Source organism: Bison bison, unplaced genomic scaffold (assembly GCF_000754665.1).
Source record: "Bison bison bison isolate TAMUID 2011002044 unplaced genomic scaffold, Bison_UMD1.0 scf7180017864473, whole genome shotgun sequence".
In the NCBI taxonomy this organism is placed as follows: domain Eukaryota; kingdom Metazoa; phylum Chordata; class Mammalia; order Artiodactyla; family Bovidae; genus Bison; species Bison bison.
In genome coordinates, this window is record NW_011495034.1 from 3,602,807 (window position 1) to 3,617,515 (window position 14,709).

The window sequence follows — 14,709 nt, forward strand, 5'->3', positions numbered from 1 at the left end:
CACTGAGCCACCCGGAAAGCCCCACAGATTTCTAGTAGAGTGCTATTTCACTTCAAATTCTGCACATTTCTTAAGTAGCAAGTACTTAATCAGAGGGACTTCTCTGCCAGCTCAGCAGTAAAGAATCCATGTGCAATCCACATGCAGGAGCTGCAGGAGACATGGGTTTTATCCCTGGGTTGGGAAAATCCCCTGGAGGAGGGCATGCAACCCACTCCAGTATTCTTGCCTGGAGAAGCCCGTGGGCAGAGGAGCCCGGCAGGCTTCAGTCCAGAGGGGTGCAAAGAGTTGGACATGACTGAAACAACTTAGTATGCATGCAACTTTATCAGAATCTAGACCCATGACCTTCATTTTATTACAGCTCAGAAAATAAGCCTCTCCAAAAATGAGCTTCATAAAGTAAAAGAAAGCAAAGAAAAAAATTGCAGGAGGAGTTTTAAGGCAAGTGCCTAGCCATTTTTTATTGTGGGAATTCTTATCATAGAAAATAATCTTTGTCTCAGTGAGAAAAAAAAATCTTAAGACTTAAAATCTGATACATATTACAATGATCTCATGAATCCAACAGGTAAGATTGGCAACTTCTGGAAAGAAAAATGATTCTGTTTTTATGAATCTATGATGGAGTCTAGAAATGAGAGAAGAAGCTAGAGTAGGAAGGACCTTAGAAATCACACAGAGCCATCTCATCTGACTTTAAAAGACAGGCAAGGGTGGTGCCTGTAGACTGATAATCTGTTCTTTCCACCGTCCTTTTATTGTCATCTAAAATTTTATCTAGATAAACCCATAAATAAAATCTTCATATAATAAGAGCAAAATTAGATACCCCAGAAACTGAACGTGACATTTTTCTTCAATAAAAAAAAGAAATAGGCACAACATCAAAGAGTAAGACCATGTCTAGAAGAACTTAGAAAATGACTGTATATATGAAGTGGAAAAACATAGGGGACACCCATATTGCATCTGGGAATAAAATATGGTCTCAGGGAAAAAGAAGTGCAGCGATATTATAACTAAAGAAGGTGAAGCTTAATCAGCTTCTCTGAGCTCTGTCCTGAATGGAAAGGAGGTGGGCTGCATGGAGCAGAGGAAAAGATACTTGAGAGCAAGAGTATCCACTGTTGATGCTCTGCCATCCAGTTAAAACAAACCAAAAGGCCAGGGCCTGAGGACATGAAATTTCTGGCCATTGTACTACTCCATTCTGTCTCTAGGGGAGGAGGTTCCCGCAGACTGTCAGTGCCCCACAGGTCTGCACCAAAGGGTCACCCAGTTCCATCAGCTCACTTTTCCCACACTCACTCAAGTACCGTTCTGATTCTCAAATTAACGACTTGTTTAGAGAAATAAGAGTATCAAGACCAGTGTTTTTTTTTTTTTTTAACATTTCCAGGAAGTTCTCTCTAATAGTAAAAAGAATAACTACCCAAAGTCTGTGTCTGTAGAGAGCTTTATCCATCCTTGGCTGCAAAGAACATAATCTGATTTCAGTATTTACCATCTAGTGATGTCCATGTGTAGAATCATGTTGTCGGAGTAGGGTGTTTGCTATGACCAGTATGTTCTCTTTACAAACCTAATCTGTTAGCCTTTGCCCTGCTTCACTTTGTAATCCAAGGCCAAACTTGCCTATTATTCCTACTTTTGCATTCCAGTCCCCTATGATGAAAAGGACATCTGTTTTTGGTGTTAGTTCTAAGTGTTGTAGGTCTTCATAGAACTGGTTAGCGTTAGCTTCTTCAGCATCAGTGGTTGGGGCATAGACTTGAATTATTGTGATGTTGAATGGTTTGCCTTGGAAATGAACAGAGATCATTCTGTCATATTTGAGATTGCACTCAAGTACTGCATTTTGGACTCTTTTGTTGACTATGAGGGCTACTCCATTTCTTCTAAGGGATTCTTACCCACAGTAGTAGGTAAAATGGTCATCTCAATTAAATACACCCATTCTCATCCATTTTAGTTTGCTGATTCCTAAGATGTTGATGTTCAATCTTGCCATCTTGTGTTGGCCATGTCCAATTTACCTTGATTCATGGATCTAACATTCCAGGTTCCTATGCAGTGTTGTTCTTTATAGCATCAGACTTTACTTTCACCACCAGACACACCCACAACAGCATCAATTCCACTTTGGCCCATCCACTTCATTCTTTCTGAAGCTACTAGTAATTGCCCTCCACTCTTCCCCAGGAGCATGCTGGACACCTTCTGACCTGGGAGACTCATCTTTCAGTGTCCTCTCTTTTTGCCTTTTCATATTGTTCTTGGGGTTCTCAAGGCAAGAATACTGGAGTGGTTTGCCATTCCTTCCTCCAGTGGACCATGTTTTGTCAGAACTCTTCATTTGACCATCTGTCTTGGGTGACCCTGCATGGCATGGCTTATAGCTTCATTGACTTATACAAGCCCCTTTGCTACAACAAGGCTTTGATCCATGAAGGGTGGTGTCTAAAATCATTTCATTTAGGGTAGTCATAACTTGAAAATTTTTACAGTCCTTAAACAAGCCAGGATTGTGTTTGCTTTGTTCACTTACTGCGCCAAGTGCTTAGGAAAGTGCCAGCAGAAAGTAAGCTCAATAAATATTTGTTGAATAAAAAAAAAATTGTTGTTAACCGTTTAACAGTAACAAAATGCTTTAATCATTTGTTATCAGGAAAATCAAAATAGGTTTTCCTCTCTGCTTCCTTATTTAATTACCACGGACTGAAATTATTTATTTCCCAAAATTGAGCCAGCTGAATTTACTTTGTATAGTAATTTCTCTTCTTGATGGTGTCACCATATTTTCAGCACTTAAAATATGCCTACAAATAGAGATCATTTGTTTTCACTGTTTTGTAAACTTTATAAGCATAATCACTGGCATAAAATGACAAGAATACTACCAACGAGATAGTATTCTTGAATGTTTGAATTGACTGCTGGTAGAAACTTAAGTATCTTTTAGCTGAAAAGTCAGTGTGCTATGTGAAATATTGTAAGGCTCTCTTTTTTATTGTCTGAGAAGAAACATAGTTGAAGGGCTTTTGTGAAGACAAAAAAATAATAATATAGGACTAACTTTTACCACATGTCACTGAATTAAAATTTCCAAAATTTCATGGTCGATGTCAGTTCTTCACAGCTGTCACATTTTAACTGCTGTCTTATCACACCCGGTGAAAGCTTTCACAGATAATTCAATCTTAAAATGGTTTTGCTAAATAAGCCAACTTTGAGAACTACTGTTTGCCGTTAGATAAAGCCGTGATTCATCATTTTAACCCATATTTTAGCCATTTTTCCAAGTTTTTAATTTTCCTCTTAAAACAGTAGTTTTACTAAATTGAAAATCTTTTTAAAATCGTTACTTATTTATTTTGGCTATGCTTGGTCTTGGTTGCTGTGCGGGGACTTTCTCTGGTTGCAGAGTGGGGCTCCTCTTCTTGTTGCAGAGCACAGGCTCTAGAGCTCGTGGGCCTCCGTAGTTGCAGTACGCCTACACAGCACGTGAAATCTTCCTGGACTAGGATCAAACCCATGTTCCCTGCATTGCCAGGGGGATTCTTTAACCACTGGACCACGAGGGAGGGTCCTAATTTGATCAGCAGATTTCTCTGCCTAAACCAGCACATATACGTGTCAAAGCGCAGATTTTCAAACTCATTTCCCATTTCTTTATAAATTTATCTAAAAGATAAGCATCTAAATAATTATTTCTGTTAATTTTCAACAAAATTCAGCATTTATGTCCAGCCCACTAATCCACAAAGAAAAGCAAAAAAACAAATTCTTTGAGAGGGGATATTATTGACGCACCACCCCAGGGATGCTGATTCATGCAGAATATAAAAGGGTGACCCCTTGTTGACATCAATATCAACATCATAGATTCATTTCTCTGCAAACACTCATCAATGGGCATTTTCATTAATTAAAAAGAAATCTCATATACAGTTTAAAAATCATTTTCTGTAATTTCAATCTGTATAAATTGGGATAAAGATTTTTAAATTACCAAGTTATCAGTGTCCATGCTTTCCAATTTAAAATAAAGAGCAAGGTTAGGGTTCATCTTTCAATCAGTCATTCTTCTTGTATGTTAGAACTATCAAACATCAAACATCATTTAATAATTGTATCTTTTTCATCCTGTTGGTTTCTTTTTAATCTCCAAACAGATATAATCATAACTATAGCGTGGAGTTTCACCAAGATTGGGGTTATTTTCTTTAAACAAATTTTAATAATCAGGCAATTTTGTCTTTTCAATTGTGCTTTTCACTCCTGGCTAATATTTTTTTCCTCTGTTGGTGCAACATTTTCTGCTCCTTTGAACAGTTTATTTTAATGTTAACCACAAGAACAGTGATGGTTTATGCAGTTATTCTCAGAGTTTTATCCACTGAAAGATATAAACAACTAGACCTTTGGCAGTTCCACCATATTATAGCTCATATTTCAAATATGCCTCTAAGTACATCCTACTATTTTTAGATGGCAGCTACCTAGTACCAGTTCAGTAGTAAAGAGAGTGGTCTATGACCTTTCCATCATCATTTCATTGGTAAAACTCATCTCTCCAACTTTTGCTGATTTCTGGAAGTACTAAGAAGTTTAAATTATCTGTTTTACTTTACTCAATATTCAGCTTGGGACCCAAACTTCCTTTTTAAATGACATAATATATTTCCTGAGGAAATACAATTTTAAAATTGTTGTTGTTGTTCAGTTGCTTAGTCATGTCCAACTCTTTGTGACCCCAAGGACTGCAGCATGCCTGACTTCCCTGTCTTTCACCATCTCCCAGAGTTTGCTCAAATTCATGTCCATTGAGCCAGTGATGCCATCCATCCATTTCATCCTCTGTCATCCCCTTCTTCTCCTGCCTTCAATCTTCCCCAGCATCAGGGGCTTTTCAAAAAATGATAACATAACATGCAATGCAGCTTATTTTAAAATACTTATTCTCTATTGGCAGGAAGTAGAACTTAGAAGGAATCAAGCACTTGTAAACAAAATACATAATCACGGTAATTGTTAGAAATTCTTAAATTCCATTTTGCAATCAATGACTTTCTGTGGCATGTAATCTAAAGGTTAAAAACACTGATTCTTTCTTTTTCAATAGTGAAAGATGTGTATCAGTTTTCACAATCAATAGCCAGACAAAAAATAAAAGAGGATCATAATTGCAAGCCATATTGGGAACATGATTAACTTGCTGCTGCTGCTGCTGCTAAGTCACTTCAGTCGTGTCCCACTCTGTGCGACCCCATGGACGGCAGTCCACGAGGCTCCTCTGTCCCTGGGATTCTCCAGGCAAGAACACTGGAATGGGTTGCCATTTCCTTCTCCAATGCATGAAAGTGAAAAGTGAAAGTGAAGTCGCTCAGTTGTGCCCGACCCTTAGCGACCCCATGGACTGCAGCCTACCAGGCTCCTCCGTCCATGAGATTTTCCAGGCAAGAGTACTGGAGTGGGGTGCCATTGCCTTCTCCATGATTAACTTAGCAATATAAAATAATTACATAGAATTTGGGGGGTCAATCAGAGTGATGTGGTAAGTGAAAGTGCATACATGGATGTGTTTTCATCCACTCAGCCAATTTATGTCTTTTGGTTGGTGCATTTAATCCATTTACATTTAAGGTAATTATCAATATAAATGATCCTATTACTGTTTTCTTAATTGTTTTGGGTTTATTTTCTATAGGTCTTTTCCTTCTCTCATGTTTCCTGCTTAGAGAAGTGCATTATTTGTTGTAAACCTGCTTTGGTGGTAACTTTGTTTGTCCATAAAGCTCTTGATTTCTCCATCAAATCTGAATTGAGAGTCTTGCTGGGTAGAATATCCTTGGTTGTATGTTTTTCCCTTTCATCACTTTAGAGATATTATGCCATTCCCTTCTGGTTTGTAGAGTTTCTGTTGAGAAATCAGCTGATAGCCTAATGGGAGTTCGCTTGTATGTTATTTGTCATTTTCCCCTTGTTGCTTTTAATATTTTATTTTTATCTTTACTTTTCATCAGTTTGATTACTATGTGTCTTGGCTAGAAACACTGATTCTTGCAGCAACTGAATAATTAAAGACTGGCTGTCCAGGTCTCTGAGGACACATGGGGAAACCCCATTTTTCAGCTTTTCCTGCTCTAGCAGCCAATGCCAGGAGAAATCTTAACACACTGTTCTTCCTCTAGAAGCATGTTCTGTTCATTTTGTGGGACCACACTGTTGACAGCACTTTATTCCCCAAAGCACAAGAGTACTAAACTTCCCAGTCAATAATTGTATCTAAAAAGGTTATGCTTTCTTGGCTGACATAAAAGCCACAAAATATTCACCAACAAAGAAAATCAGGTTATCTAATTTTTATTGAGTTGGCTTGTACCCAACACAGTTTTATACACTTTTTATTTTGAAGTAACAGTTGACTCATAGTAAGCTGAGAAAATAGAACAAAGAGTCCCAGCTTCCCAGCTTTTTACCCAGCTTCCCCGATGATGACACCTTATAGAGGCTCTAGTGTAAAATCAAAACCAGGAAACTGACATTAGGACCTGCATTTTAAAACCTGCATTCATTTGTGTGTGTGTGTGTGTGTAGTTTTATGCACCTTTTTTCATGTACAAATTTGTATAATCACCACCACAATCAAAATACATGTTTGATGCACCATCACAAAACAATTCCTTTGTGCTGCCTCCCCACTAAACCTATCCTTGTGCCCAGACAGCTGCTAACCTGTTCTCTACCCATCTAGTTTATTGTTTCAAGGATGTTATATAAATGGAATCATACACTATTAATATTGTGGGGGTGAAAATCTAACTTTTTTCACTAAACATAATGTCCTTGGGGCCCATTTGGTTTGTTGCACATATCTGTGTGTGTGTGTGTGTGTGTGTGTGCGTGCGCGCGTGCACACACACACACATACACTTCTGTCCAATTCTTTACAGCCCCATGGACCGAAGCCCAAGAGGCTCCTCTGCCATGTAACTTTCCATGCAAGAATACTGGATGCAGTGCCATTTCCTTCTCTAGGGGATCTTCTCGACCCAAGGATCAAAACTCTGTCTCTTGCATCTCCTGCATCGGTAGGCAGATTCTTTACCACTAGCGCCACCTGGGAAAGGGACAAAGGTTCCAAAGCTACTTGTAGTCTAGGAAATCTAGTGGCTTCAAAGCAGTACTTTGTCAGGGACCAGTCAGGAGGATAGAAACAATAGGAATTGAAACATGTAAGAAGGGGAAATTGATAACAAAGGGACAGAATATCTGGAGAAACAAACTGATGATGAGGGCTAGAGGAGCAAGAAAGAAGATTTAATACCTAGAGATTAGGACCTGCTAATGTTCCCTAATGTTGAAGCCGCACTGTTGGAAGCTCCGTCAGGGCTTGTTCTAGGATGCCAAATAAGAACCATTTCCTATAGAAAAATGCAGCTTCCATTTGGACTGTTGAGTTTAAAATCGCCTCACCATCACTATCATTACAACAACAATGGCAGTTATCACTGGGTGGGAGCTGGTAGCCAGAAGCTTCTCTTTCTTTATCATCCAGATCTCCTTCCAGTACCAAAGGGGCCTAGAAGATACAGTGTAGTCTCACAGCCCTCGTCATACACAGCAGAGTATAAAAGGGAAGTGGGAAAATCCAAAATGTTACTGCAGAACTTACTCTAAAATGAAACGTTTAACTTAACATTAATGCCTTAAACATAAGGAAAAATGATCAAAGATGGCACCTGTTGGCCAACTTTTTGTTTTCTCCAGTATTTTAGAGCAAAGTGAAATTATCACTGATGTGTAGCAGGATCATTTACTTATGGATCTCAGTAAAATCAGAAGAGTTTACAGGCTCAAATTGGTAGAGAGTACTACATGGAAATTTCAAACTTCTAGTAAGAGAATAAAGGAATTTATGGAGTTTTTTCCCCCCCAAATTGTACTTCAGATATTAACATTTTTGTGAAGAAGAACATGGAATAAGTCTTTCACATAAAGGTATTCAATCTGTTTTTAAAGGGAAGAAGATTAACAAATCACTGAGGATCATTCTTTAAACTACATTTTACATTTGTGCTCCAAGCAAGCACCTCTTACCCAGATCATCAATTTATAAAACCTGAAAATATATTAATTCACCTGGTATCTCTTCTCTAACTCTGAAATTTACACTCTAGAATTGTTAGGGGAAGCACACTGACTGAAACCACCCACCCTGGCCAGGCCCTTTAGTAACCATTCACATGAGTTGTTTTATGACAGGAGATCCTGGTAAGGAATATGGAACTAATAAGCCACCACCAACCGGAAGAGTTCAGGAAAGGTCAAAAGGAGACGCCACGTGTCTGTCCACTTCCCAGAATCCCTCTCGCTAGCATCCATCTTGGCTGGGCGATGTGTGCGCCACCAGGAAAGACTGAGTTAGGATGATTGGCCAAAGACAATCCAGAAACTAATCCCATGACCATAAAACCAGAGACTGCAAGCCACGTGGCAGAGCAGTTCTCCCGGGTTCTCTTATCCTGCTGCTCTCCACCCGGGTGCCCTTTCCCAATAAAATCTCTTGCTTTGTCAGCACATGTGTCTCCTCAGACAATTCATTTCCGAGTGTTAGACAAGAGCTCAGTTTCTGGCCCTGGAAGGAGTCCTTCTTCCTGCAACAGAATGTTCATGGATTATTCAACAAAGCTTCCAAAATTATTTAAATCTCAAATCCATTTCAAGAGAAGAAAAAAATATGGTACTGGCAAAACCTAATCGAAAATCTTGACCTTTTCAAATATTTTTTTTCCTTAGCAGTTCTAATTTCTGAAATTTTATAAAGCGCAAAGGGAAATTTTCAGAATGGAATGAAGAATGGCTTTGATGTCTGTTTTCCACTCTGGGGTAGGGGTCCATGCCCTTTAGGTTTCATAAGACACAATGAAAAGATAGATCTGATTTTAAATTACCTGACTGTTACGGTCCCCCAATTCAGAAAGTACACATGCAATGAGGGCAAAGAAACACACAACATTAGCAACCAGAAGTAAAGTGAATGCTTTGGGAAAACATACAGTCGGGGAAAACAGCAAGGCAAAGCCATCCCATTGCCCTGCATATGCTGTGTAGCTCTTTGCGGGGCTGGGGGGCATGTGGGGGGCAAGCTGAGGAGGGAGAACAGGGATTGTCAGAAGAAGACCTCACCAGATACTACTATTCTACATATTGAGAGAGAAAGAGGAGTAGGAAATGGCCACCTGATTTTGACAATGTAACAAAGGGAGCTTCTTTTCACAATGTCATGGGACATTAAAAACAGGCTTGTTGGAAAAGGGGAACCCCAAATTCAGGCACCACCTTCTGCTTGTTCTTTCCTCAGCCTCAGACGGGAGTCTAGCTAGCTACCAAAAGGGGGAGGAAATGAGCTACTGACACCAGCCATCTCAAGGTGTCTCTCATTATATACGTGAACTATAGCACTCAGGGGAAGGAGAAAGAAGAATATAGAGAAGTTTAGAGGACTTAGTAGCAAACAGGCACTTACTTACTCTTTTGACTGCAAGGAAAAAATTTTGCTATATTGTAGAGTGGGAAAAAAGTAGTGGGATTTCATTTATGTATAGCAAAATACTTTTGTATTTTCTACTCAAAATTTTACAGCAATGTATTTGTAAAGAGGAAAAAAATTTTAAAATCTATAAACAAAATATGATTTCTTTGATTTACTCTTTCAAATGATGCTTATCTTCCAGTATCTTAATTGGAAAATTAATTTTCCCTAAAGAATAGGAGAAATCTTTTTATCTGAGAAATAAGTCACTTTCGACTCATTTAAATTATGTGTTTTCTGTTAGCTTCACTGTGTCTAATCTATCAACTTATTTTAAATAATAGACTATAAAATTACCCTGACCTGGGTAAAGAAATTATCATCTGGAGGAAAATGGTTCCAATAAGCATATTTATGATGATCATACATGTGGGGTTTCTATATTTAAAATTATAAATACATGATGCCCAGTTAAATTTGAACTTCAGATAAACAATAATCAGTTTATAAAACACTATTGGTTTATTCTATTCTGAATCGATTGTTAACACAAAGATAGATAGATGATGATAAGTAGACAGAAGATAGAAAGATAGAATATAATATTTAGGACATCCTTATAGTAAAATATTTTTTGTTGTTTTCTGATTCTCAATAGAGGAAAGAAAGAAAAAGAGAAATATTTTGAAGGCAGAGCCCAAAGGAAGGCTAACCAGACTAACAATAAATTGGTTGCTTTGAAAAGCAGAGGAGATTTTAAGCAGATCTCCTTGAGAGATCAATGGAGCTCCTAGCTGCAACAATATGTTAAACAGGTATTTCCCAGGCTTAACACCCTACAACATGCAGCTCAGAAGAAAATGGAACAGACAGTCAAAAGAATTCTTTTGACTTGGAAAAGTCGATCTAGAGCTAAGAACAGTTTATAGTATAGAGCAGGATAAACAAATAAAGTGGTTATTAACTGGTGGTTAACAAAAAAGATTAAGAAATCAATTACAAAAATAGAAGCTAATTATAAAATAAAATATTTCCCATTGTATTCATAATAATACTCATTATATAAAATTTGAAATCATTAGAGAAATATAATTAAAAACACAATGCTTTCCCAACCCAAAAAAGATAATAGAGAAAGACAGTACTTTTATTTTTGAATAAGGACTAAAGCAGACTATAATGCACATCACAGGTAACCTGCTAGGAGACTGTAAAGATAGAAAGGAGTTTTACCCTCTTATATAGCAAAGCTGATAGAGTCCATTGCAGGCTAAGTCACTTTAGTCATGTCCGACTCTTTGTGACCCTATGGACGGTAGCCCACCAGGCTCCTCTGCCCATGGGATTGTCCAGGCAAGAATACTGGAGTGGGTTGCCATGCTCTTCTGCAGGGAATTTTCCCTACCCAGGGATCGAACCCACATCTCATGTATCTTCTGCATTGGCAGGCAGATTCTTTACTGCTAGCTCCATCTGGGAAGCCCAATACATACCTATTTTCAAGATAATAATAACTAATCCTCAAGTGGGAGGGCTGGACAGCACCATCAGTCATACAGAATTCATTCTAAATTCACCTGGTAATTCAGTGACCATCTATGCTAGGTAACTGAACTAGCCAGAGGGAAAACACCGTTTTCTTATTTTTATGACAGAAAGTAGTTTCATACCTTGGAGTGAGGTGCCCATTCAAGTTAAGGCTCCTGTCCTCCCACAGAGACTGGGAGACTGTCTCCTTTAATGTTTTCATTGCCTTTTATGTGTGGTGGGGCCAGGGCCAGAGTAGGGATGGGGTAGAGGAGCTCAAACAAACATATCCTTCTCACAGCTCTGAAGGCTGTGCTGTGCTGTGCTTAGTCGCTTAGTCATATCCAACTTTTTGTGACCCCCTGGACTGCAGCCCGCCAGACTCCTTTGTCCATGGGGATTCTCCAGGTAGGAATACTGGAGTGGGTTGCCATGCCCTGCTCCAGGGGATCTTCCCCACCCAGGGGTCGAGCCTAGGTCTCATGCATTGCAGGTGGATTCTTTACCTCCTGAGCCACCAAGGAAGCCCTGCTGCTGCTGCTGCTGCTGCTGCTAAGTCACTTCAGTCGTGTCCGACTCTGTGCAACCCCATAGACGGCAGCCCACCAGGCTCCGCCATCCCTGGGATTCTCCAGGCAAGAACACTGGAGTGGGTTGCCATTTCCTTCTCCAATGCATGAAAGTGAAAAGTGAAAGTGAAGTCGCTCAGTCGTATCTGACTCTCAGCGACCCTATGGACTGCAGCCCTCCAGGCTTCTCCGTCCATGGGGTTTTCCAGGCAAGAGTACTGGAGTGGGGTGCCATTGCCTTCTGCTGCTGCTGCTGCTAAGTCTGAAGTCCAAAATCAAGGCAGACAAACTGAACAGATTAGATGTCTGTGAGGTTGTTTCCTAGGTGGCGCTAGTGGTAAAGAAACCGCCTGCCGGTGTATGAGACTAAGAGACACGGGTTTGATCCCAGGGTCGCGAAGATCCCCTGGAGAAGAGCATGACAACCCACTCCAGTATTCTTGCCTGGAGAATCCCATGGACAGAGGAGCCTGGAGGGCTACAGTCCATAGGGTCACAAAGAGTCAACAGGACTGGATTGCCTTAGCACACTGTACTCACGCTCACAAGGACGCTTCCTGGTTCGTAGACTTCCAGGTTTATTCTGTCCACTGTGTCCTCATAGGGAAAAGACTTTGATGTTTGCATTTCAAAGAGATAGTTCCCGGATAAGAAATGTTCCTGGTTCATGAAGCTGACAAAGGCCTATCTAGTTTCCAAAAGGGTTTACATATATTTCAGAAAGAGAGGACGTACTCACAGCTATGGGGCTTCCAAGGTGACTCAGTGGTAAAGAATCTGCCTGCCATTGCAGGAGATGCGGGTTCCATCCCTGAGTCGGGAAGATCCTCTGGAGAAGGAAATGGCAACCAACTGCAATATTCTTGCCTGGAGAAATTCCATGGACAGAGGAGCTTAGTGAGAGGAAGATCTCTTCCTATATTTTCAACAGGAAGAAATAGCCTCTTATTTTAAAATTGCAAAAAAAAAAAAAAAAATTGCATTTGCCCTTAAATGTTATGAGAAAAGTTAAGGCGATATCTACCTACACCTAGATATAATCCTATTAGCATTTTGTTATATTTTATACATTACTTTGTTTTTTATAGTTTTAATCAAATAATATAAACCTAATTTTGTGTCTAAACTTTTTCTATTAACATTATCCCATATTACAAACATCACTTTTAATGGTACTCTTTTAATTGTTGCATTATGGTTCATTTCATACAGCAGTTAAAGCTTTTATTCCTTCATATTTACCATTAGTTCATTTTGAAAGATTGTCAGGACTCCTAAGTAAATACAAATAGAATAGAATTAGAATACAAATAGAAATAGAATACAAGTAGAATTCTTAAGTAAATACAAATGAGTCTTTTAAAGCTTTTGTTAGATGTCTCTGAGCTGCTAAAAGTTGCTTTTCTAAGTAACACAATTAAGTCTTATCCAATAATTTTTCTCTCCCTAATTTTTCAAGCAATTGCACAGTTTCTATGATTTTTAAAGTGACTTGAACAATTCCCTTATTCTTAATTCAATTAAATACTCCAAAGCATTTAAATTATAAGGAATCATGAAAAATAATATTCCTGTTAGTTTTGTAGTTCTAAGGCGAGCCCATGCTTTTTGCCCTCATTGGAAGCCATCACTTGACAGTGAGCCATCACGAACCAATCAGTAGCAAAAAGGAATACTGGGTGAATCTCATGTTGCCTTTGACCAAGCTTTGAAGCTCTAATGAACACTTGTAATCATTGTATCCTCATATAGAAAAACAGATTGCTCAACTTCAAATTAATAACCAAAACGTGTTTTTAAAAATAATCTATTTGGCTACATTACATACTTTCCTTGCTCTGCTGCAGGCTGTCCTGTTTACCCTAGAGAGAAACTAATGTAAACCCTGGAGACTCCACTGATTTGAGTCTCTGAAGCAGCCACTGAGGTCCTTTGATCAAGATAAAAAGGAAAAAAAAAAAATAGGTCCCTAAAACGAAGCATCTTTTCTCTCTCTTTACCCCACCCTCAATGTTTCTTCTTTTGTCAGCTGTTTGAAAGATCTAATTAAAGCACTGTGTTTTGATATACAGTCGGACCCCAATAGGTTGAATTACAAGTCACCCTGAAGTCAGAGACTCAAGGCAGGGTCCTAGCTTTTAAAGCTAAAATGATGAATAACTGGTGACATTTGATCAAACTCAGCATTGGTTTTCTGGCAGAGAGATGAAAAGGAGGGATATATAATTTTTTAATTAATATACAGAACTTAGATCCTCTTTGTCACAATTCCATTTTAAATTACCCCATGTCCCCTGTAATTAACAACAGCAAAGAATTAAGCACTATCCTTACATATTACTAACCAACTAATAAGATACTTAACATGAGATACTCCAGAAGCATTTTGTCACTGTATTAAATTCATTCCATAAATTGAGAAATGCCTTTGTTTATATAGAATGGAAAAAGACTTAGCCAGGCATATACAGCATGTACTATACAACACTCTCAAGAATTTCAGGGTGTAGATGGAGAAATGGGATATTTATATATAAATGGTAACTACTATAACCATACATGGTATTGAACAGAAATTATGATATATCTAATATTTCTACGATTTATTAGAGTCTGCTAAGTTTGGCCTTCACTAAACTCTGAATTTGATATTTTTACCACCATTCAATGTATGAAGAAATTGGGATTTAGAGAGGCAAGAATTTGCCCAAGATTTCACTTCTAGTAAGAGATAAGATCTGACATCAAATTCACTATCTGGAGTACTCCAGGCAATTAAATGCCTAGAAAATCAAAATTGGAGCATAGCTTTATCAAAAGAGCATTTATAACAGATGCTGGATTTAACGATGTAGGCACAGAGGTCATGTTAAGTGAATGAGAAGTTTGTTGGCAAAAGCACACCAAACAGGAATCCCTGAGGCCTTTCCACTGGAATCTGAAGAACAGTGACTGAGCCAGCTTGTCTGAGGGGAGATTTCAGGAGAGACCGAAATGCTAAGGCTAAAATGTTTACACTTTATTAAGGAAACCAATGGGTACTAGAGAAAATTTTGAAACGAGACTGTGACA